Consider the following 23,044-nt stretch of genomic DNA (forward strand, 5'->3'; position numbering starts at 1 on the left):
CACAAGATACTTTAGGTTGTGGCAACACATTAAAATAGCCACACATTATGTCATCATTCCTTACAATCATCTCACCATTATTTTCCTTATCTCTTTTGTTCCTCATATCTAGATGTCAAATTTACACTGACAACATATTTGATGCCTAGGGAAAAGATATGGGTCAGCAGTTTCATAACATGATATTCTACTAATTAAACATGATACACTGACATTAAACCTCCAAAAAAAAGAATATCACAAACTTGTTTCATAGTTAAGTCATGGGGAGGAGTGAAGAGATACTAAGGAAAGACGGTGGGCTTGCAGGCCTGGCTCGCACATGTGAGGCGAGCTCTAGAGAAGCGAGCTCACCTCTGTGCTGTCAGCACCTGGCACAGTGCTTAGCACATACTAGGCACTCAATAAATTGAGCTGAATTTTTTAATCATCTAGCTGCGTTCACCTACTCTGCATATATCTCATGCATAATTTCATTTCTTAAAAGTACCAAGTTCCAACATCAGGAGACACAGACATGGCAAGCACTGACCAACTCTGGAGGTCAAGGTTTTCTACTTGTGGGTCCATGTAAAAGGGTGACTCTATAGTTTATTGTCCAAACGAGAATACTTTTGAGAGTATATGGGGGTGCTATTAATAATGACACGGGAATAACAGGCATAAACTGGGACTCTCCTGGGAAAAGCAGGATGGGTAAATGTACAGCCATCAGTAAAGCGGGAAAAATGTCCTAAGTCCTTATGCTTTTTCACTATCAGCTGAGGCAGCCTTTCTTCCTACTCATTCTCTCCAAGCAACAAAAGGTCTGGGACAGGATGTTTCCTTCCTGCCTGGGGTTCGCTGAGGGTGGTGAATTGATCCCTGTGGCTGTTTCTCGCACTTAGGGAATGACAGGCAGAGAAAGGCAAGAGGTCCGGGCCACTGTGTGTGCACTCAGGTGCCTCCTCACCATGCGGACTGAATACCTTCAGCTCTGTTTTCTATGGGAAGGAAAATAAAAAGAGGGCCAATAACAAAATGCCCTTCAAAGAAAACATTTTGTGAGCCTGTGTGTAGCAGAGATAAGAACTAGGGCACTGTAAAGAGAAAGATCCCAGAATAGCTTCTTGAAAGAAAGATCTTTTATTTTTTTTAAAAAAGGAATATAAGTGAATGTTGCTACAACATCTATTGTGTATCATCTGCCACTTAGCAAACGAACATCAGAGTTTCTGCATTTGTCAGCAATGCAAACTGGAAAGAATTCACTTTCTTGAAATTTACTTTGAATTCTCCTTTATGGAGAAATAATTCATTCTGTACATATTTCATACTTGACATTTAATAAATACCAAGTTTACGTCTACAAAAATGGCTTTGAGGGGCTCCCATGTCAATCAAAAGTTTCTCCTAAGACATTTCTATGCATATCTAAGGAGAAGATGGAGGTAAAAAAAAAAAGAAAAAACAAAAATAAAAACCAAAAAACATGAATGACAAAATTCAGGATTTTGATTCATAAGTCATGGATCAAGAATTGGTTTACCATAGGTGCATGGGGAGGCAAAGATATACAGTGGAGAAAAGACAGTCTCTTCAATAAGTGGTGCTGGGAAAACTGGACAGCTACATGGAAAAGAATGAAGTGAGAACACTCCCTAACACCATACACAAAAATAAACTCAAAATGGATTAAAGACCTAAATGTAAGACCAGACACTATAAAACTCTTAGAGGAAAACATTGGAAGAACACCCTTTTGACATAAATTACAGCAACATCTTTTTTGATCCACCTCCTAGAGTAATGGAAATAAAAACAAAAATAAACAAATGGGACCTAAGGAAACTTAAAAGCTTTTGCCCAGCAAAGGAAACCATAAACAAGCAAAAAGACAACCCTCAGAAATGGGAGAAATTATTCGCAAATGAATCAATGGACAAAGGATTAATCTCCAAAATATATAAACAGCTCATGCAGCTCAATATTAAAGAAACAAACAACCCAATCCAAAAATGGGCAGAAGACCTAAATAGACATTTCTCCAAAGAAGACATACAGATGGCCAAGAGGCACATGAAAAGTTACTCAACATCACTAATTATTAGAGAAATGCAAATCAAAACTACAATGAGGTATCACCTCACACCAGTTAGAATGGGCATCATCAGAAAATCTACGAACAACGAATGCTGGAGAGGGTGTGGAGAAAAGAGAACCCTCTTGCACTGTTGGTGGGAATGTAAATTGATACAGCCACTATGGAGAACAGTATGGACATTCCTTAAAAATCTAAAAATAGAATTACCATATGACCCGGCAATCCCACTACTGGGCTATACCCAGAGAAAACCATAATTCAAAAAGACACGTGCGGGCTTCCCTGGTGGCGCAGTAGTTGAGAGTCCGCCTGCCGATGCAGGGGACACGGGTTCGCGCCCCGGTCTGGGAAGATCCCACATGCCACGGAGCGGCTGGCCCATAAGCCATGGCCGCTGAGCCTGCACGTCCGGAGCCTGTGCTCCGTAACGGGAGAGGCCACAACAGTGAGAGGCCCGCGTACCGCAAAAAAAAAAAAAAAAAAAAAAAAAAGACACATGCACCCCAATGTTCACTGCAGCACTGTTTACAATAGCCAGGTCATGGAAGCAACCTAAATGCCCATCAACAGACGAGTGGATAAAGAAGATGTGGTACATATATACAATGGAATATTACTCAGCCATAAAAAGGAATGAAACTGAATCATTTGTTGAGACGTGGATGGATCTAGAGACTGTCATACAGAGTGAAGTAAGTCAGAAAGAGAAAAACAAATATCATATATTAACGCATGTATGTGGAACCTAGAAAAATGGTACAGATGAACTGGTTTGCAGGGCAGAAGTTGAGACAGATGTAGAGAATGTATGGACACCAAGGGGGGAAAACCATGGTGGGGTGGGGATGGTGGTGTGCTGAACTGGGCGATTGGGATTGACATGTATACACTGATGTGTATAAAATTGATGACTAGTAAGAACCTGCAATATAAACAAACAAACAAACAAAAACAACTAATACTAAACTTTCTTTGGGTTATTTGTATGGAAATATGTTAATATAAATGTTTCAGACATTACATGAAATTTCTAAAAATCTTATATGTTCTGGTATAATGTTATAAATCATAATTCTAGTTATTACTTTAAAATGTATATCTCAGAAATAACTAAAAAAAAATGGTTTAAATTCAAAGTCCCTAATCATAGAACTTCAAAGAGATATGGCAAATTATGCACATCAGCCTTTTCCTTTTGAAGAAAAGCAGAGAGAAGACAGTGCAATGGAAACCTCCTACTAGTCTGGTTGCTCCTGAGGGCAGGAACCATATCTGCCTTGCTCACTGCTGTATCTCCAGCTTCCAGGATGGGAGTTGGCATGCAGTGGTTTTTGTTTTCAAGAAGGAGTTATCAAATAAACCACTGGATAAATTAATGAATGGATCAGTTATGTAAGAAGTCAAGTAACTGCAGAACATCAAAGAAGGTTGATCATGAGAGTCAAAGAGTTGGTCACCTTGGTATGTCATAGATGGTAGGGAACCTTGGTATGTAACTAAATAATGGAGTACCAGTTTCTCTTGCTAGCAGTCCAGTTTACTGTATGATTGTCTTAAGCATTTTTTCCCTCCAGTTTTCCAAGTCACAGCAGTTCTCCTCACTTCCCCTGGTATGACGGTAGGATTATCATTTGCCATTCTCCATCCATCCATTCATTCATTCATTCTACAAACAAACACTGAACACTCGCCAGGTGCCCAGCCCCAAGATGAACTTGACAGACACGGTCCCAGCCCGGGCTAAGGTTTTTCTCTTTTGAAGGATTAATATCATGGTTTAGATCAGGTACTCTGAATACAGAGTGCCGTGAAAGCTGGACAACTCTTAACGCAGCAGAGATTCTAGGACATGACGAATAAACCTGAGAGAATCTTTTTTAATTTAACACTTAGAAAATCAGCTAAAGGGTAAAACTGTTTGCACAGAAAACGACACCATTTAAGAGGAGATTGAGTAATTACTGGGTTCTTTTGATTAGGTAGAAAACCTATCCTGGGAGTTAAAATCTCAAGGTAGACTTTTCTTGGCCTATTTACCTCTTTGGACTAGCCACATGGTCCTTAATTAATGACATAATTTAAAACTATTCTTCTCTACCAGAACCCCTCATCTTATATGCAAGGTAGCTTTGGGGCCTAGGATTTATAATAACAAACAAGCCAACAAACCAGAAATCAAAATTTATTTTGCAGTATCTTTTATCAGATTTCATGGACATCGGTGTATATTTAATTTTTAAAAAATTAGGGAAGGTTTAAATTGGGGAGGTGAGAAAAAAAGAAGAGATGGAAATAAGTGCAAGGAAGTTTTCATAAACTTAGAAGCAATGAAATGGACTTAAAGCTGCAAACAAAAAGAATTTCATTGCTCACTGATTCTGTAGCCAACACTTTCTCTAATATCCCAGAGCAGCTATTTCAAATTGCCACTCTCCTTGAATCTCAGACTCTATCCCCATCACTCTGCATTTAACTACTGTTTCCACTTCAATGAGAAACATAAATTCAATAGAAGGACCCTATCTTAAGCTTTCGCCTAACCAAAGTACCAGCAACTACACCTATTCTTCCCTCCTCCCCTGCAGCTACAATAGAAGATGTGCCTTCATTCCTACCTGAGGTTACTGGTTATCCCTCATTTCTTCTGCATCCTCAACCTCTCCCTCTCTACTGTCTCCTTCCCACTGGCATTTACAGATGCTCAAGCCCCTCCTGTCTTAAGACCATGCTCTTCTTCTTGCCCCTATATCCATCTTCTGTTACTGTGGTCTTTCCCTTTTCCCATCACAGCTACAAGTCTTGAAAGACTTGCTTTACCTTTGCTCCTTGATTTTCTCAGTTCCCAGTCATGTCTCAACCCACTGTAATCTTGGTTCTCTATTTACCACTGAGTAATTACTGGGTTCTTCAAAACCAACAGTGAAATTACTCACATCAAGGTTATCAGTACCCACCGTGTTGCTAAATTAATGGAATTTTTTTGGTCTTATCTTTTATGTCTCTTTCATAGTACTTGACAAACCTGAATGCTACTTTTTTTTTTTTTGAAAGCCTCTATTCCCTTGCCTTCTGTGACATCACACGCACCTGGTTTGTCTCCTACGTACTGAACTGCTAATTTCCCTGTCTCCGTTGCAAGTTCATTTTTCTCTGCTTATCGCTGAAATGCTGGTGTTTTTCTGGGTTTACTCCTGGGCCTTCTCTTCTTCTATATCTACAAACTTTTCCCTAAACCATTTCAAACGCTTGCAAGGTTTTAACCCCTACCTACTGACAAAATCCAATTAAATAGCTCTAGCTCAGAACTTCTTCCATAGGTATAGCTCACACACCCAGCTACCTGGCCATATCCACTTGTATGTTCCATGGGCAATTCAAACTCAACACTTGCAAGGCTGAACTCAATACCACCCCTCCTGTTTCAGCACCCTCCATCTCCTTCAAACAGACTCCATTTCTTTTGCCAAGGGTTTGGAAGAAAGGTATCACCATCTGCCTGATTGTTCGAATGAGATGTCTGACTTATAACTCTTCCCTTCAACTCACCTACCATAATCTAACAATCGTAATAGCATCGACTCTACCCTCTAGATAGCTATCACATCTGGGTCCTTCCTGCTGCTCTCCATCTCCACCACCACAACTTCGTCTAGAGCATCATCATCACTCACCTGGATAACTTCATTAGTGTCCTGTCTCCAATTTACTAAGCTTCTTTTGGTTCCTTGGATTGCCATGAGATTTATCAATTCCAGGCCTTTATACATACTATTCCCTCTGCCGGGAATCCTCCTCCAAACTCCCAGCTGGACCTGGCTAACTCCTGTTTCTCCTCAGGTCTCAGCCAAGGTGAGGCTTCCTTGGAGAAGCCCTCGTCGTCCCACCAAACCAGGACGGGGTTATGTTTATGTGTCCTCAGCACCGGCACAGCACTACTTTTACCATATAGTAGATGCGTGTTTAATTTCCTTCCTCCTCCATTATACTCCGGATCAAAGAACACAGAGGTCACACTTGTCTTCTTTATTTATGATGCACCTCTAGCGTAGCATAGTGTCTGGAACATCAAAAATCTTCATGAAATAAATGTATAAATAAATGTATGCCTGCATCAAAAGACTATTCCACCGTGCTCCCTTCTAATCATTGGCAGTTAAATTTTTTTGTTGTTATTGTTTTATATGGAAAGGTTAATGTCTTATGAGTTCTTAGTACATATGTTTCTGTTTAATTTTTTAAATTATAAAATCCTAATTAATGAACAGCATGTGATATCAAAAATTTCCCCTATGGTGATATTTTTCATATATCATAAATCTTCCAGAAATAATATATGAACTTAAACAAATCAGAAGCCAAAAAACGGAGGTACAGCTATTTAGAAATAAATTTATGGAAACACAAGGCCATGAACACCTGTGCGGTCTGTGCACTGAACAAACCAAAGATGCACCATCCACACAGTGAACTGTATGCTTTACAACCTAAACAACGGTTCATGGTGACTTGGAGTAGAAGCAAAAGAGAAGGCTTGTTCGTTTTCTTTATTTTTTTTCAAACTGCCTTTTGATGGTGAAGAATGGTTATTATTGTACTCTTGATTTTAAATCTATTTAATAGAGCTGTTAGAATTTTAAAGATAGAGAGTGTCTTAAAGGTCATGTGGAGGTTTCATCTATGTGCTAACTACGTTAGTGGTTGACAGCTGCACGAAGCATTGTCTTGAGGAATATTCTGATACAGCACTGACTGATTAGTGTTGTCTCTCAGAGCAAATGAGGGAGAAGTGAAAGGCATCAACTTATTTGCCTTCCCTGATCTAGTTAATCCTTTTACTTTCCAGATAAGAGAATTAAGGTCCAGAAAAGTAAGGCAACTTGCTCAAAGTTAACCTCAGTGCCAGAGCGGAACCCAGTTTTTTCTTTTTTTTACTTCTAGCCCATGTCCCTCTTTGACACCTGGTCTCTAGATTCCTTACTGAGATAAATTATAAATCTGAGTCCTGTGATTTACTACCTTTCAAATTTTAACTTATTTTCAAGGTTAACTTCCCGCCTTGGTTTGCAAGCGTAAATAAATCTAGGTTTGCCATCTGAGAACACAGCATGATCAGAGGAAATAGTCTTCAACATCGTACAACTATCACATAAAATATAGTGACAAGTGCACCCCCTAAAAGGCCAATGTTATAAGGAGTAAGGGCCACTGTCAGTCAGGTTAAGCACTGCAGGAGGAGGAGGAATTCTGAGTAGGATAACAGAGAAATCATCTGTAATATCATTATGAGCCGTATTTGGCTTGAATCTACACAAATGGTGGAAGAATACTTGCAAAGATTTGGTCCCGGTGCGAAGAGGTAAAGAATGGGATTAAATGTCTATTAATGTCCTAGACATGGTGCTAGGTGCTGGAGATACAATGCTACAGAGAACAGATGTGATCCCTATCTTTGTGGTTGTTACATTTAAGTGGAGAAGTCAGGCACTGAACAGTGATGTGAGCATTACAGCGTAGGAAGTACATTGTAATGCTCACATCACTTATTGGTGGTGGGGGGGAGGGTAATGCAACAATCCTGAATTTTGGGCAATTGCTACTCAGAGGCAGACTATAGAGATTAGTTTGTAGTTTCTGTAGCCATTCTGTATCCAAATTGGATATCCAAAATAGACACTAGATTGCTATGGAAAATTTACAAATTTAATATTCACAAACTGGCATTTTAAAATAAGTGAATACAAATAAGACACATTCAAACTGAGTAATAACGACTTACATCCCAACATACACTGGTTATAGAAAAAAGGTACGGACCCTTAAGTCAATATGTCCTCTGATGTCTAAAAGATGCTTATCACTGCGTACCAGACGCTTTTTCCACTTGCTTTGCAAATCAGGTTAAACATACCTGGTAATCAGGATTCATTATTTTTATTCACTCGGAAAACCAGAAGTACCTTTTCTCACTGAGATTTTGAAGGAAAAGTAAAACACCATTTATTTGGAGATTTTATGGGTGTCAGTGTGTGCTTTTATAAACAGGAAATGATTTATGACTTACCAAAAGGTATGCCTCTGAGTCTCTTACCTAATCTCTAAACCCAGCTGACTTTCCCCATTTCTCTAACACTGAGCACAGGGAAAGGAGACGCTCTTGATTAGCCAAGAGACACTGCTGCTCATACACCAACCTATATTTGACTAAGGATTCGGGCATTGTGAAATAACCCAAATGCAGCACTTCCAGATGAAAACTGCTCTGAGGATTTTCCACTCTGAAAAGTAGAAGGAAACCAAGTAGTTCTTATAATTCCATACAACTTAAGAAACTCTCCTTGGGCAATATTACATGACCTACAAAATATCATTTGTACAATGTTTACATATTAAGAAACAAGAGAAAGGAACTGTTGTTGTAAATTAGAACACGACTAAAATGCTGATCCTGGAAAACTGAAAAATGATTTTAATTTCTAAAACTGTTTCTGCCCAGAAAGAAATAAGTGAAGTATCGTTTAGTGATACAAAACTTGGCTCTCTGGAGGCTAGGGTATGGAACGGGTGAGGATCTATCCATTTTGATACAACCACTGACAATTTTCTACATTGTCATTCATCAGTGTAGTCAATAAGCATCGATTTAGAACCCACCATATTCCAGAGTTGTGCTGCTCTGCCCAATACAGTAGCCACTGGCTGGACGTAGCTGGTGAGACTGAGACTGAATGTTTAAATTTTAGTTTAAATATAAATTTTAAAACTGATACTTTGTTCAGTTATTGAAAAATTTCACTATGTTTAGAACAACATGGGTACACGAATCGGCTTTTTCAACGGTAAATTTTATGAAATCTAAATACAGATCAAATATTTCCAATGAAAATATAGTGTCTGAATTGAGATGAGATGTAGTTGTAAAATACATACCAGATTTCACAGACTTGGAATGGAAGACAGTGCAAAAGATTTCATTAATACTTTTTCACTGATTGCATATAGTAATACACTGGGTTAAATAAAAGATATTATTACAATACATTCACTTGTTTCTTTTTTCTTTTGAAGAGTGTGGCTACTAGAAAATTTAAGATAACATATGTGGTTTGCATTATATTTCTACTGGACAGAAATGTTTAGATACATTGGGAATACAAATCTGAACATTACCTGAGGATTGTCTTGAAGGGTGGTAAAACCATTGCTAAAGCAGGAAGATACAGAGAAATGCCCAGGACACTAGGAGACATAGATGAGTAGCAATTAAATCAGAGTGAGGTCAAAGACGGCTTCCTGAAAGAAGAGATGCAAGCTTCAGTTGATTCTTGAAGTTTCAGTAGGAGTTGGATGAAGACAGAAGGGCATTCAAGGAAGAGGGAATGGCAGGTACAGTAATCTTGAGAGAAGCAGTATAATACAGTGATTAAGAACCCAGAACTGCCACTCTTTGGATCATACTCAAGCTGTACCGCTAACTAACCATAGGACCTCAGGCAAGTTATTTAACTTCTCTATGTCTGCCTCTTTCTCTATGAAATGGGGAGAAGACTATCGCTCACCTCATAAGGTTATTGTGAGAAATGGATGAGTTAATAAAACACTGGTCAGAACTATGTCCAATGCCACATCAGTGTCTGCTGTTATCACCATAAATAAGAAAAAGAAGTAATACCCTTATGATTGGAGTACGGGGTTTGTATGAGAGGGTCATCTGAGATGGGGCTACCAAGCAGATGGGGCATCACACATTCACCTAAGCAGTCTGACCTTTTATCCTTAAAGCTGTGAAGAATGAGTCACATCTAAAAACAGTATCTCAGGCATAAGGGTAGAAGAGAGTTTAGAGGGGGCTAAGGACCTAAGTAAGAGATAAGAGGCCAGTGCAGCTACCTAGTTGAGAAGCGGTGCAGGGGATCGGGGAGGGCATGAATAATGTGGCAGTGGCTGCTAACTGCTCTCAAATCCTTCACTCCTTCCTTGTGGGTACCCAATTAGACTTCACCTCCCAGCCTCTCTGCTGTTACCTGTGGCCAGGGGACAAACTTCTAGCCAGTGGAAGGTGAGTGCGAGGGATGTGGGCCACCTCTTGTGACAGTCCCCTTTTGGCTCCAGAATGTCTTCAGAAGGGCAATCTTGGAAAGTGGGTATTGAAGGTGGAAGAGCCTTGCTGGCCCAGGTGGGCTCACTCCTCCTTTCCCATATACACATCTAAACACCGACTAACATGGAATCGCCTTGGACTGCTTACATGAGAAAGGAATACACTTCTATATTTTAAAGCCATTTTATAGCCATACCTCCGGAGGAATGTTTGACACAGCAGTTAGCCCATCCTAACTAATATAGATATAAAAAGAGCTAAAAACATTTTTATGAAGTAGAAAGACTTGATGACTGATAAGAAATGGGAGTGATGAAGAAAGTTGTCACCAAATTCTTTGAGTGGCCCAGTCTCAAATGTTATCCTGAATGCAAATATAAACAGTGAGCTAACAAGTATTTTCTTTGCGACCTTGTCGAAGCATATTTTACGCCAACCACGTAAGCAGTAAGGCAGGAACAGAACTAAAATTTTGATTAGGCTAAAGAAATTAAACATATACTTAAACTTAGCAGAAAAGAGGTCAAGTTTCAAAAGAAACTGGGAGGGCTTCCCTGGTGGCGCAGTGGTTGAGAGTCCGCCTGCCGATGCAGGGGACGCGAGTTCGTGCCCCGGTCCGGGAAGATCCCACATGCCGTGGAGCAACTAGGCCCGTGAGCCACAACGACTGAGCCTGTGCGTCTGGAGCCTGTGCTCCACAACAAGAGAGGCCGTGACAGTGAGAGGCCCACGCACCGCAATGAAGAGTGGCCCCCGCTTGCCACAACTAGAGAAAGCCCTCGCACGGAAACGAAGACCCAACACAGCCATAAATAAATAAATAATCACATTACAGAAGAGTATTTAAAAAAAAAGACAACCTACTTAAAAAAATTAACATTAAAAAAAAAAAAGAAACTGGGAAATCTGAGTGACCCTTCTAAGTCTACACAAGAAGAAAACTGAGAGAAGTCAGTTGGTTAAGGTCATAAGAGTCAAGTAGATTCTAAAATTCTACACAAGCAGGTTTTGGGTTCACAGGGGACCGAGGTTAAGGAAGAGCAGTCCTGATATACCCAAACCCTGAAAACTGAATACTGATTCCAAGTCAATAGCCTAGTAGACTCCTGGGTAAATAAACAAGGGCCCTCCAGAAGGAAGGTCAGAGCCTGGTGTCTCTTCATCTCCAGAAATCTAGATGTGGCTTACTCTTGGGATGGAAAAGCACTAAATCTTCCCAGGGCTCTAAGGACTCCTGCTCTGTATAATGGAAAAAGGGATATATCTTCAAGGGATTTTGCAAAATATGGTAGTTCCACGGAATCAAATCCAAGACCAAAGTCAAAGGCCATGGTCAGACCCCGCATCAGGCCAAGAGTCTTGAGTCCACAGCTCCATTCCCTTTCATGCCCACAGCAATTCTAACCAGCCAGGCAGGTCAGCAGAAGCTCACTCAGGACCAGTATGGAAGGGGTGTGAGATGAATGTTGCCACTGACATTCTGGTAACTGGTGTGAGCTCTCGATTTCACCGTGATTATTGGAATTCCTTCTGCCTTCTGTGACTTCCTTCTGATACTTGTTTCAGGTTAAGAACCATATTTCTTTCTACTAGATTTCTCAAATCATTTTCCTTACGGTGTTTCTTCACAGGAGTGATACATTTTCCTCATCACGATTTTTGTAAACATGTGATGAAAAAAATCCTGCGTGCGATCTGCAGTCATTACTCTTCTCCTTGCCTTAGAAAAAGTATTCTAGGGGAAACAAATGACGAGTACTGTAGAAGTTGTGAGAATGGGCACTGATGGTTTCTGACAGGGCTTTGTTAGCCTCTGGCTGCTCTGGACTTTACCAGCCACATACGCTAAAGACCTGCAGGCTGAAAGATCAGCCCTTCCTACCTCTAAACCAATGAACTTCTAAAACCCACCCCACAGTGTATCTGGGTGCCCACTAGCAGACAGGGTCTGAGATTAACTTGAGCACTCGCTAGATGTCAGATACTGGCCTAAATGAGTCCAAGGTATTAATTCACTTAATTCTCATAACAACCCTATGAAGTCAGTACAATAATTTCATTGTACATGTAAGGAAACCAAGGTATAGAGCAAGACAGTGGCAGTCAAGATACAGCAAGGTATCATTCTTTGCCTGTCCTGGATTCTTTACAGCTGCTGTTCCTGAAGTAATGATTGTGTCTAATCTTGGGTGAATAAAAATCAGCCAGTCAAATATGAGAAGCTCTAGGCCCATGAGACAATGATCTCTTGTATTAGATTATTTCCCTAAGTCTTGTAACAACAAAGACAACAGTGAGAGCAGCACTGTCGGTAAACATTTACTGAGCACCTACTAGCGCTGGGCCATACACCTTATCAGCTGCTTTCCCTGTGTTACATCAGTTCAATCCCTGTATCCAGTGGGTCTGAGCTGAACTTGCTTGGGCTGCAGCCTCTCCCTTTAGCAACCACTTAGGTCCTCAGTCATTTAGGCTGGACTGCTCTGGTGGTGGTTTATACCTCAGGGACCCCTCCTTGAGGTGAAGTTAGAACTTGGCTTTGAACCCTGGGTACCTGACCATATTTTGCCAATTTTTCTCTCCTTAAGGAAGTGGACACTAGTTGTTACCTAGGAATTGCTTCTCTCTGGATAAACCCTACTTTGCCCTCCCTTCGCAAACCAAGGCGCTGACACACTCTTCCCCTCCTACCAGATCCCATCGTTTAGTTATTCATATCTTAGTTACTAGACCTAAGTTTACAACTTCCTTTTGGCTACTGTCATTGGGATGGCTGGTCCCTTTCCTTGGGGACTTGCCACGCCAACAGCCAGGACAGTCCCTCTAGCCTCCTCTCAGTTAGCTGGTGCAGCCATCACGTCTCTTGTCAGAGCCAATGCGGGTCACATCTCACCCACTGACAGAAGAGTTCCCTAACAACGGCATAGACTAGGAAGTGCCTGCAGGCAGGGACCTGGTCTTATCTTCGTATCTCTAACAGTCCTCCAGTGCCTCACACGTAGAACATTCCTAATACACATTTGCTGAATGAATGAATGGATGCTGAAAGGTATCAATCTTCATTTTTCCACCCCACTGTTAAATATCAGGGAAGTAAGTCGAATTACTATTTAGAAAAAAACATACCAGTTCTAGTTGATAATCTGACAGAAAAATTTACACTGCAGGTTATATTTTTACAGTAAAAATTTCCATCACATAACTGGAATTAATTTTTTCCAAGACAGTAGAAATGTATTGGTGTAGTTATGAGGTGAAGGGGTTTTAAAGAACATAACAAAAAGAAGAACGTTACAATCTGGTTAACATACCCTAACCCTGGGAAAATAGCTTTCAATTCATACAAAGACTGAAATCTACAATTTGATATATACACTGTCTTATTAAAAAGGAAGGCTGATTATAATGAAATGCTACCACCATGCAAAAATTAGCTTGGTGTATAAATTAGACAGACCATCAGTGTGGCAATAGTTGGAGCAACCTCTTTTGAATGGGATTCCACAGGGTAGTTTTTTAGTTCCAAAATGGTCAAATCACACAATGGTTAGAGAGATATAACTAAGAATTATGTTCTAAAAAAATTCTGTAACAGAAGGTAATTAGTATCTATTTGGGGAATGCTGGATTTTTACTGAATCAGACGTGACTCTGCAGAGAAAGACTTCATGTTGCCCTCTACTTTCGGCAGTCTGTTTAGCTAAAAACACATCAGATGAGGGGCTTCCTGGTGCATGAGGTGAAGTTATACATTTGTGAGCAGAAAGAAGGCATTCGTTGCCTGCTCTTGTAGCACACTTGGGATGCTGTGGAAGGACCAGAGAATTTCTGGAACTGTATACTAAATCGAAACTCTTCAGTTCTATACATTTTTAAAGTAATGAGTCACTTTCAGACTTGGGCTTTTTCATTTCCTTCTAATTTGTTAAGTTATAAAATCTTTTTTTTTTTAATGAAACCATACTCAGAAGTGTAATACATGAAAAAGATAAAAATGTTCAAGTGGGGGGTTGGGAGCCTTGAAAAGAGCTCATATGACCCCCTCGTCCCATCTGCCCCTTTGGCCTCCGAGGCACCCTGTAGTACTTGTAGAATGCCTGGAAGCATGGTTTGAAAGCCACCCGATGTGGGGTAACTCTCTTACTTTTCAGTTGTTGTAACTGAGATTTAAGAATTTAAGGGACTTATGCAAAATCATGCAGACAAGTGAATCGTCAGAGAGAGAAAAACCAGAGGTGTTTTCACAGCACCTGATCTTGGTGCCTTTGATCTCACTTTCTCACTGTCCTGTGTCCAGGAACAGGGCTCCTCAGTGGTCCATGGATGGGCGGCCTGAGTATCACCCGGGAGCTTGTTAGAAATGGAGTCTCAGGCCTTGCTGCAGACCTGCTAAATCAGAATCTCTGGGGGTGGGACCCAGGAATCTGCAACTTGACAAGCTCTCCAGGTGACTCTATTATCACCCTGATACCTGAACGCCCTTTCTGCTTTGCCTTTCCTTCTGACCCTCACTCTCCAACTCCCAAGCTCCAAAAGTAGTGGATGCTTAAATTACTGGGAGTGAAAATGTTGTCATGAAGAGAAGAAAAGAAAAGAAGTCGGGGAGGAAAAGAGGGAAAAATTACTCCAGAGCTATTAATCCCTCACCTCAGGCCCATTTAAGTCACTTTGGAATTTAAGTATTTTTGTTTAATGGTAGCATTATGAAAAGGACTAATACATTCTACTATTCTTCTTTCTTGTTCAACTTTTTTATGGGTAAACTAGAAAATCATTTTTTAAATGAAATATCTTCATGTTTATGACATAACATTTATTATATAATTTAACGTTTAAATAGGAGGGCTAGGGCATGCAGCCATTTGGCATGTAGAAGACAACATGCACACACATGAATACACAAGTAGTGAACTTTAACAAAAAAAGTATGTCGATTACTTTACAAAAGGTATGCTAATTAGATTTTCACAAATAAGATGATATATGAACTCACCAAAGAAAGACACTATTTCAAAGTAATCTCTGGTAACTTCTTTTGCACCATGAAGGTCCGTGAAAACGAGGAAGGTATAAATTACCCAAATCGTGTGAAATAAGAAAATGATGCAGAAACAACATTTTCATAAATGCAAAGAGGGAGGGCAGTTAAATACAACCTCTTGGACCCCTCCTTATCTACTCCTCTTTTTAAAAAATCTGTATTTCACTCACTGATGTTTTAAGTTAATGATTTTCTGACTCTTCTAAAAATCTTTGGAGTAAATTAAAGATGATCTGAAGTATCACAAAATCAAGATTGAGAGTAACTACCCTGAAGGAATAGATTATTTTAGAATGTAAAAGAATAACCAAGGTCTATGCAAAGTTATTTTTGCTTTGAATAGAAATCCTGAGTGCAATGTGTAAGAATATAAAGCTATTCCCAACATGCAAAAATTCTGTAGGGTTTTTCAAATGAACCCTCGAAGTATTTTAACTCTGCTACTGCGAGAAATATGTATGTGCTAGGTTTCCCAAATGGAATTCTCTATTCCCAGAACAATCTTTTCTGAAGCCACAAAAAATAAATAGAATTCAAAGTTCTTATGCCTGATATACTCTGACTATGCCCTCTTTCAGAAAACACATCACCTAGTTTTTATGTTTCTCTGCACATTATATATTGCCACAAAAGACATATTTCTCAGACTTCCCTGCTGGCGCAGTGGTTAAGAATCCACCTGCCAATGCAGGGGACATGGGTTTGAGCCCTAGTCCGGGAAGATCCCACATGCCGCAGAGCAACTAAGTCCGTGTGCCACAACTACTGACCCTGCGCTCTAGAGCTCACAAGCCACAGCTACTGAAGCCCGCACGCCTAGTCCCCGCTTGCCGCAACTAGAGAAAGCCTGCACGCGGCAACAAAGACCCAACACAGCCAAAAATAAATAAATAAATAAACTTATTTTTTTTAAATGACATATTTCTCCTAATTTAGGCTAAAATGCATGATTTTTAAAAACAATCAAAATGAAAACTGCAAATCCAAAAACAGGTATATAAATTCATACCTCTGAAATTATGACTTTGCACAGCACAAGTTCCACTAGATATTTTAAAAAATCATTATAGCTTGTTGACTTCATAAATCTTTGACAACAACATTACCTCTGAATAAGAGATTGTATGGGGTTATACAGTATTTTCAACAAAAAGTTGCAGTACTTGGCTTAAAGCATACACTACACCGAAGCTTATGTTTGAGATTATTTTGAAATCTCTAAATTGCTCAGCAGGCAAAAACAAGCAATGCAGCCCACTAATAGCTCACCAGCCCTTGGCTTTGAATCATCTAAGCTATAACTCAAGGAAGGTGAGAAAGAACATTTGCCACTCTCCAGGGTGGCATCTGAACCTCAGGAATCCCTGGGAGATGGAGCCAACTGATGCCTCAGATCTCCCAGCATGCTCTGCCATCAACTCCCCACTGGCATGGAGTCCACAATGGAAAATGGTCACACTTTTCATTTCAGTCCTTTTATAATGCACCCTCCCTCTTCATATTCTCCTCGCAACTGAATTAGTTACTGTTTCAAAGAATGGGGGCCCTGTGCTTGGTTAGGGTGGGGTATAATTACAAGCCAGTCTATTTGTTTGGAATAAAATGGTCAGAAACAGAACAATAAACACAGAAGTTTGCTGGAACAGGCTTTCGGTTTATCAGCACAAAGAGTTTTCTTCATGACTTCCTTGGACATCAGTTGCCTTTAAAGATAGAGTTGATAATAATTTCCTTTCCTCTTTACTAGTTTAATTATGCAATCGAATGTTAAAGCATTTGGCAAGCATTTGGCCCAATTTAACTGTTTTATTTTTATTTTAACTATTTCCAATACAGATTGGCAATCTGGTCAGTAAATAATCCTAATAACGTGTATCCTAACATTACACAGGTTATATATACATATGTGGTATAATATTGCCAACATGTCCACTCAAGCCCCAAAGTAACAATCTCCATGCCCATCATGGTGTTTCAGTCTGGCTTCCCGCTAAAATGAAAGAAGATTTGGGTACAAGTAGTTTATTTAGGAGGTGATCCTCGAAAACACTGTGGGGAATTGGAAAGGGAGACAGGAACGGGGAAAAACAATCACGAATGCTTTACTGAGCCGATTACTGATGTGGGCAACTGGAGCTTAGCATTCCTAGAACCCTCTGAGAACTTGTGGAACGTGCTTCAAAATTATCCCAGTGAGGGGAGAGAAAGTTGGGGTTTTCACAGACCTACTCTCATTCCTTATCTCTTACTGGCACTTCTGTCCTGGCCCCTATGTCCACCTACCACCCCAAAGCTTAAGGGGATATGGATAGGATATCTACAGCATCTCTTCTACATGATCTGAGACGTTATCTCCAATCTGCACCCACCAAACAGTATACAGGATCTTGTACTCCAAATGATAACAGATGCACACACTGTATACATAGGATTTGATCGGGTTTGCAAAACTTCCTACATTTCTTTGTATGTAAACTGAATTCATCCCTCAAATTTTAAAGTAAAATCTTACCTACGGCTAGAAAACTGCAGCATAGAAATTCCCGAGTTTTAAAAGATGTGCTTTGGGTTCAGTTCTGACTACATACATAAAAACTATTTCAGTTTCAAGGGCTAGGTCAGAGTTCTTAAAGCCAAAATAGCAAGTCTCAAATCTCAGGGCATTTTCATAACTGGATGCTCTGTATGTATGGTAAAAGTTGTAAATGAGTAATTATATAATGTGTGAAATCAAAAAGAGAAATTTCCCTAAAGTACCAATAAAATGTTAATGTAAATATCTGTCACTTAACAATAAAAGACAAAAAACCATCATTGACATATAAAGTCTGCAGTCCTTTTACGATTCACATCATAAAGGACCTCTTGACATAACATTGATACTTTTCCTAGAAGACTATAAATAGTATCTGAATGTGCACTGCGAGCATCTCCGATTCATCCCCAGCAACAAATGCCCAAACACTGTCCGGCACCCAAAAACTTCTGAATGCTCTTGACAGAGCTGCTTGTTACCTCTCAGATGGATGCTGGGCGGGAGGAGGGATGGGTGGCAGACAATCAGTGTCTCCTCCTTTTGTCAGGATGCTCAGGTCCCCTCAATGCCACCCTGCCAGCACCGTGCCTGCTCAACTGGGCTGTTCCCTCCAGTCCAGCTGCTGCTCTCAGCCTCATGTTAGAATGCTTTGGTTGTGAAAATCAGAGCACAAAATGAGCTTATCTGGAACAAACTAAGATTCTGGGCTCTGGAGCCAACCAGACATAGGCTTGAGTCTCAGCTCTGGGACCTTTGGCGGATTTCCTATTTGTTTCCTCACCTGCAAGATGGAGATGATAATAGTATCTTCTCCGAAGGTTTGTTGTGGTGTATGTACAGTGCTTAGCACTTACTACTCAAGAATTATTAGTTGCTGCTATGATGATGATGATTATGGAAGGAAGGAAGCAAGCACAGGAGGTCCATGGGAAACTGGAACAAGACTTACGGAAATCTAGCAAGTGGAGGGTGCTTTCCCCTTCTCCAGAGCAGTGGTTTTCAAATTGTGGTCCATGGACCAGCACCACCACCTGAGAACTTGTTAGAGATGCAAATTATCAGGGTGAATTCCAGACTAAAGGAACCAGAAAATCTGGGGGTGGGGTCCAGCAGTCTGTGTTTCAACAAGCCCTCCAGGGGATTCTGGGGCATCGTCAAATTTTGAGAACCACTGATCTAACTGCATAACAGGAAGGGTAAATGCCTAGCTGAGTTTAGTTCTTAAACATTAGCATACCCTCCCTCATGAGTGGTCCTCTCCAGGACATTTCCGTCATCTGAAATTTTCATTTACATTTTTCACGTATACACCATCTAGCCCGTGGGTAAGGCCTTTTAAAGATGGAAGTAGGGCTTCCCTGGTGGTGCAGTGGTTGAGAGTCCACCTGCCGATGCAGGGGATATGGGTTCGTGCCCCGGTCCGGGAAGATCCCACATGCCGCGGAGCGGCTGGGCCCGTGAGCCGTGGACGCTGAGCCTGCGTGTCCGGAGCCTGTGCTTCGCAACGGGAGAGGCCACAACAGTGAGAGGCCCGCATACCGCAAAAAAAAAAAAAAAAAAAAAAAGATGGAAGTAGATTACTAGCTGCAAGGGATTGTTTGTCCTCTGTCCAAAGCCAGAAAGACTAACTAGAAAGAATTTCAGGCCATTTTGAGTTTTATTCTTTGTTTTAGATATATTAGTACATAAGAAATAGATAGGTATTTTAGTATGTTAACAATCACCATATAATCAAGCCTTATCAGAGCATCATATAATTGACATCCCACAGCCGGTACCTTTAAGTTTAAAAAGCGAATGATAGCTACTCTTCAAATATAATTAGAAAGCAAACATGATTGTGCCATAAAGTGTATGCATTAATATAAAGTTAGATTTCAAATCTTAAGGCTTGTAGAGTAACATTTTCTCAGCCATATGTTTAATAGCTATAAAGACAATACTTTCTACTGCTGAGAAATTTGATTATAGAGGAATCTTAAGTATTGTCTTCATTTAAAATCTTAAATGGTATTACGACATATGTCCTTGAGATTTCAAATGCATACATATTTACATAAAATGTAGTCATTTCTCCCACTTCTTCATTGTTGAAATTGCCTTCGCCAACAGTTATGCAGCGTCAAAACGGGATCAGAACGCGTGGGAGCAGAAACTTTTTGCAGTCAAGCTTTACTAACATCCGCAGCTATTTGCAAGTTACCAATGAAACAATATCCGTGTCTAAGAAAGAGTGTAGAAAAGCTGGCTGTTAAAACTCTTCCCTTAATTCTCACCTATACTAAAAGGAGAGAATATGAGAGTCAGAAGACCATAGTTGGGACTCAACTTTGGCTGCACTGGAATCACTACGAATAATAACTTTTTAGAAACCCTGATATGTGGGTTTCCTCCAAAGAGTCTGGTATCATTGGCCTGGGGTGCAGCCTGGGCATTTTTTAAGCTTCCCAGTTGATTCTAATGGTCATCAGAGCCATTGCCTTAGAGATCTCCTCTAATCTCATCATTTCCCATTATTTAAATATGACTAGAATCTGTACTAGCTGGTAACTGGTGGGGAGAAACACTAGTGTTGGGTTCTTGGTACTTCTGCCCAGCCAGATGTTGGTCTCTTCTACATTAGGATTGTCTTAAATGAGCCAGGCCAGGGAGCGGCCTTGTGTTCCTTTCCCCGTGTGTCTTAGTCTGTTTGGGCTGCTCTAACAAAATACCACAGACTGGGTGGCTTACAAACATCAGAAATTTATTTCTCATTGTTCTGGAGGTTGGAAAGTCCAAGATCAAGGCACCAGCATGCTTATGTGTAGTGCCTTCTTGCTGTGGCCTCACGTGGTGGAAGGGGTTTAGGGATCTCTTTGGAACCTCTTTTATAAGACTTTAATTCCGTTTATGAGGACTCCACCCGCATGGCTTAAGACCTTCCAAAAGCCCTACCAAGTAAATGCAATCACACCAGACATTAGGATTTCAACATATGAATTTGGAAAGGACACAAACATTCAGATCATAGCACCAAGCAAGGTAATACATAAAATGTTACCAGTACTTCCCTGGTGCTCCAGTGGGTAAGACTCCATGCTCCCAATGCAAGGGGCCCAGGTTCGATCCCTGGTTGGGGAACTAGATCCCACCTGCATGCCGCAACTAAGAGTTCACATGCCGCAACTAAGAAGTCCGCCTTCCTCAACTAAAATAAAAAGATCCCACACAACGCAACTAAAGATCCCGCTTGCCTCAACTAAGAGCCAGCGCAGCCAAAATAAATAAATTTTAAAAAATAAAATAAATGAATAAATAAATTTATTTAAAAAATAAAAAAATAAAATAAAATGTTACCACTTTGATACAAAATGAACCAGTATTGAATATCCATTCACTGACTCCTTTCAGTTATTTATTTATTCACTCAGGCTTTAAGTAAATATTTATTATGTGGAAGATATATACAAGTACAAAAAAAGTGTGAAAAGACCTGAAGAAGCTTACGGCTTAGAGGGGAATACAAATCCACAGACAATTAAAATACCATATGACAAAGGATACGATAAATGTGTTGAGGTAGCACATTAAAGATGCAGAGGAACCAGTTTGGGATATTCAGGAATGTCTGTATGAGGCGCTAGCAAGCAAAGGTGAGAGAGGAGGGACAGAGTGTTCCTAAGAGAAGGAGCTACGTGCATGGAGGGGCAGAAACAAGAAACAAAGATACTTCATTTGATTGTGGAGTTCAGTAAAGAGGGATAAAGCCCGAGGGGGTTACATAAAGTAAGAGCATGAAAGGCCATGTAAGCAGCGGAATGCTGGTAAATGTTAAATAACAGGCTTTGGGGCTGTTCGGGTTGCCCTAATTGTAGCGTTTGACTGTTGCTGTGGTATAATACTCCCACCGTGACCAATTTCAAGTTACCAACTTGATGTCACTGAATGAGGAATTCAGTGGAAAGGGATGCATACAATTGGCTCTTAGGAGCCCATGTGAGCCAGTTCCAGCACACCACTGCAAAGTTATAAGCCACTTTTATCCCGGGGGAGCCATTCAGGGCTTTATTCAGGGAATAAAGAAATAATACATGCTTGCTATTGTTCTTTAAGCAGTGTTGCATTCCTTTGGTACATCCATGTACTTATACTTCTAAGGACAGATATTTGTGTATTGTCTGGCCCAGGGACAATTAGCCCAATTAGAGTTATTATCACACCTTAACTGAGCAAAAAAAATTAGAAAAGCACTATTCCTGTCCTGAGAAGGGAATATCAGGGTTAGGTAGGGAGTATCAAATCCAGTTCAAATATTATAGCCCTTGATTTTTTTTTTAATAACCAAGGACTTCTGGTCAAAAGGACACATGTGGGCTTCCCTGGTGGCGCAGTGGTTGGGAGTCCGCCTGCCGATGCAGGGGACACGGGTGCGTGCCCCGGTCCGGGAAGATCCCACGTGCCGCGGAGCGGCTGGGCCCGTGAGCCATGGCCGCTGAGCGTGCGCGTCTGGAGCCTCCGCAACGGGAGAGGCCACAACAGTGGGAGGCCCGCGTACGGGGTGGGGGGGAAAGTTTGCATTTGTAAAACACTGGCAACACCTTTTAAGATGTTTTAGGTGTAATTAGCTAGTAGAAAAAGTTTGTTAGACATCGACATAATTCTTAGAATGTGTTAAGTGTAAGGTAAGTAGTTAAACACAGATAGTGAGGAATGGAAGGACCAAAAGATACCTAATATTCATGAGGCACCTGGGCACTAAAGACTCATAATATACTAAATACACATGAGATCAAATGTAAAAGAGGCACTAAATATACAAGAGGCGCTAACTAGTCAGGATAAAATAAATACTCATGTGCACTTAATATTCACGAGGTCTTAATTCAGCCACCCACTGGTGACACCCATTCTAGCCCCCTAAATCCTCTGCCTAAGAACAACACAGCTATTTATCAGGCTAATTGGAGAACTATAGCTGTGGCCGTGCATTCTTGTCTCTGTCTCTGGTAAAGTGCGTGTCACTGACCCAGTCACCACCCCATGGCTGGCTCCCTTGCTGGAAACTTAGCTTGGGTCCTTGTAAGCACACCATTAGTGGGGAAGCCTGATGCAGCAGAGACAGGACATATAGGCAATATGTATCCCAGAATTCAAGTAATGTGGCTCTCCAGCCTGTTTATAATCAGCCCTAAGTGTGTTAACTTAACCCATACCTTTTCCCCTTGCTTCTCATTGTGTGTCTTAACTGATTTTAATAAACTGTGTGATTTGACTGTTTTAATTTGGTCTGGGAGCCTTTCTTTTCCA

At 40.6% G+C, this 23,044-nt stretch overlaps 1 protein-coding gene across 2 annotated transcripts in view; it reads right to left on the reverse strand.

Moving 5' to 3' along the window:
- DMD (dystrophin) overlaps positions 1–23,044 on the reverse strand; it is a 2,064,872-nt gene that overhangs the window by 400,141 nt on the left and 1,641,687 nt on the right. The window lies entirely within an intron of this gene.

Source organism: Mesoplodon mirus, assembly GCF_964341445.2.
Source record: "Mesoplodon mirus genome assembly, chromosome: X".
Taxonomy (NCBI): domain Eukaryota; kingdom Metazoa; phylum Chordata; class Mammalia; order Artiodactyla; family Ziphiidae; genus Mesoplodon; species Mesoplodon mirus.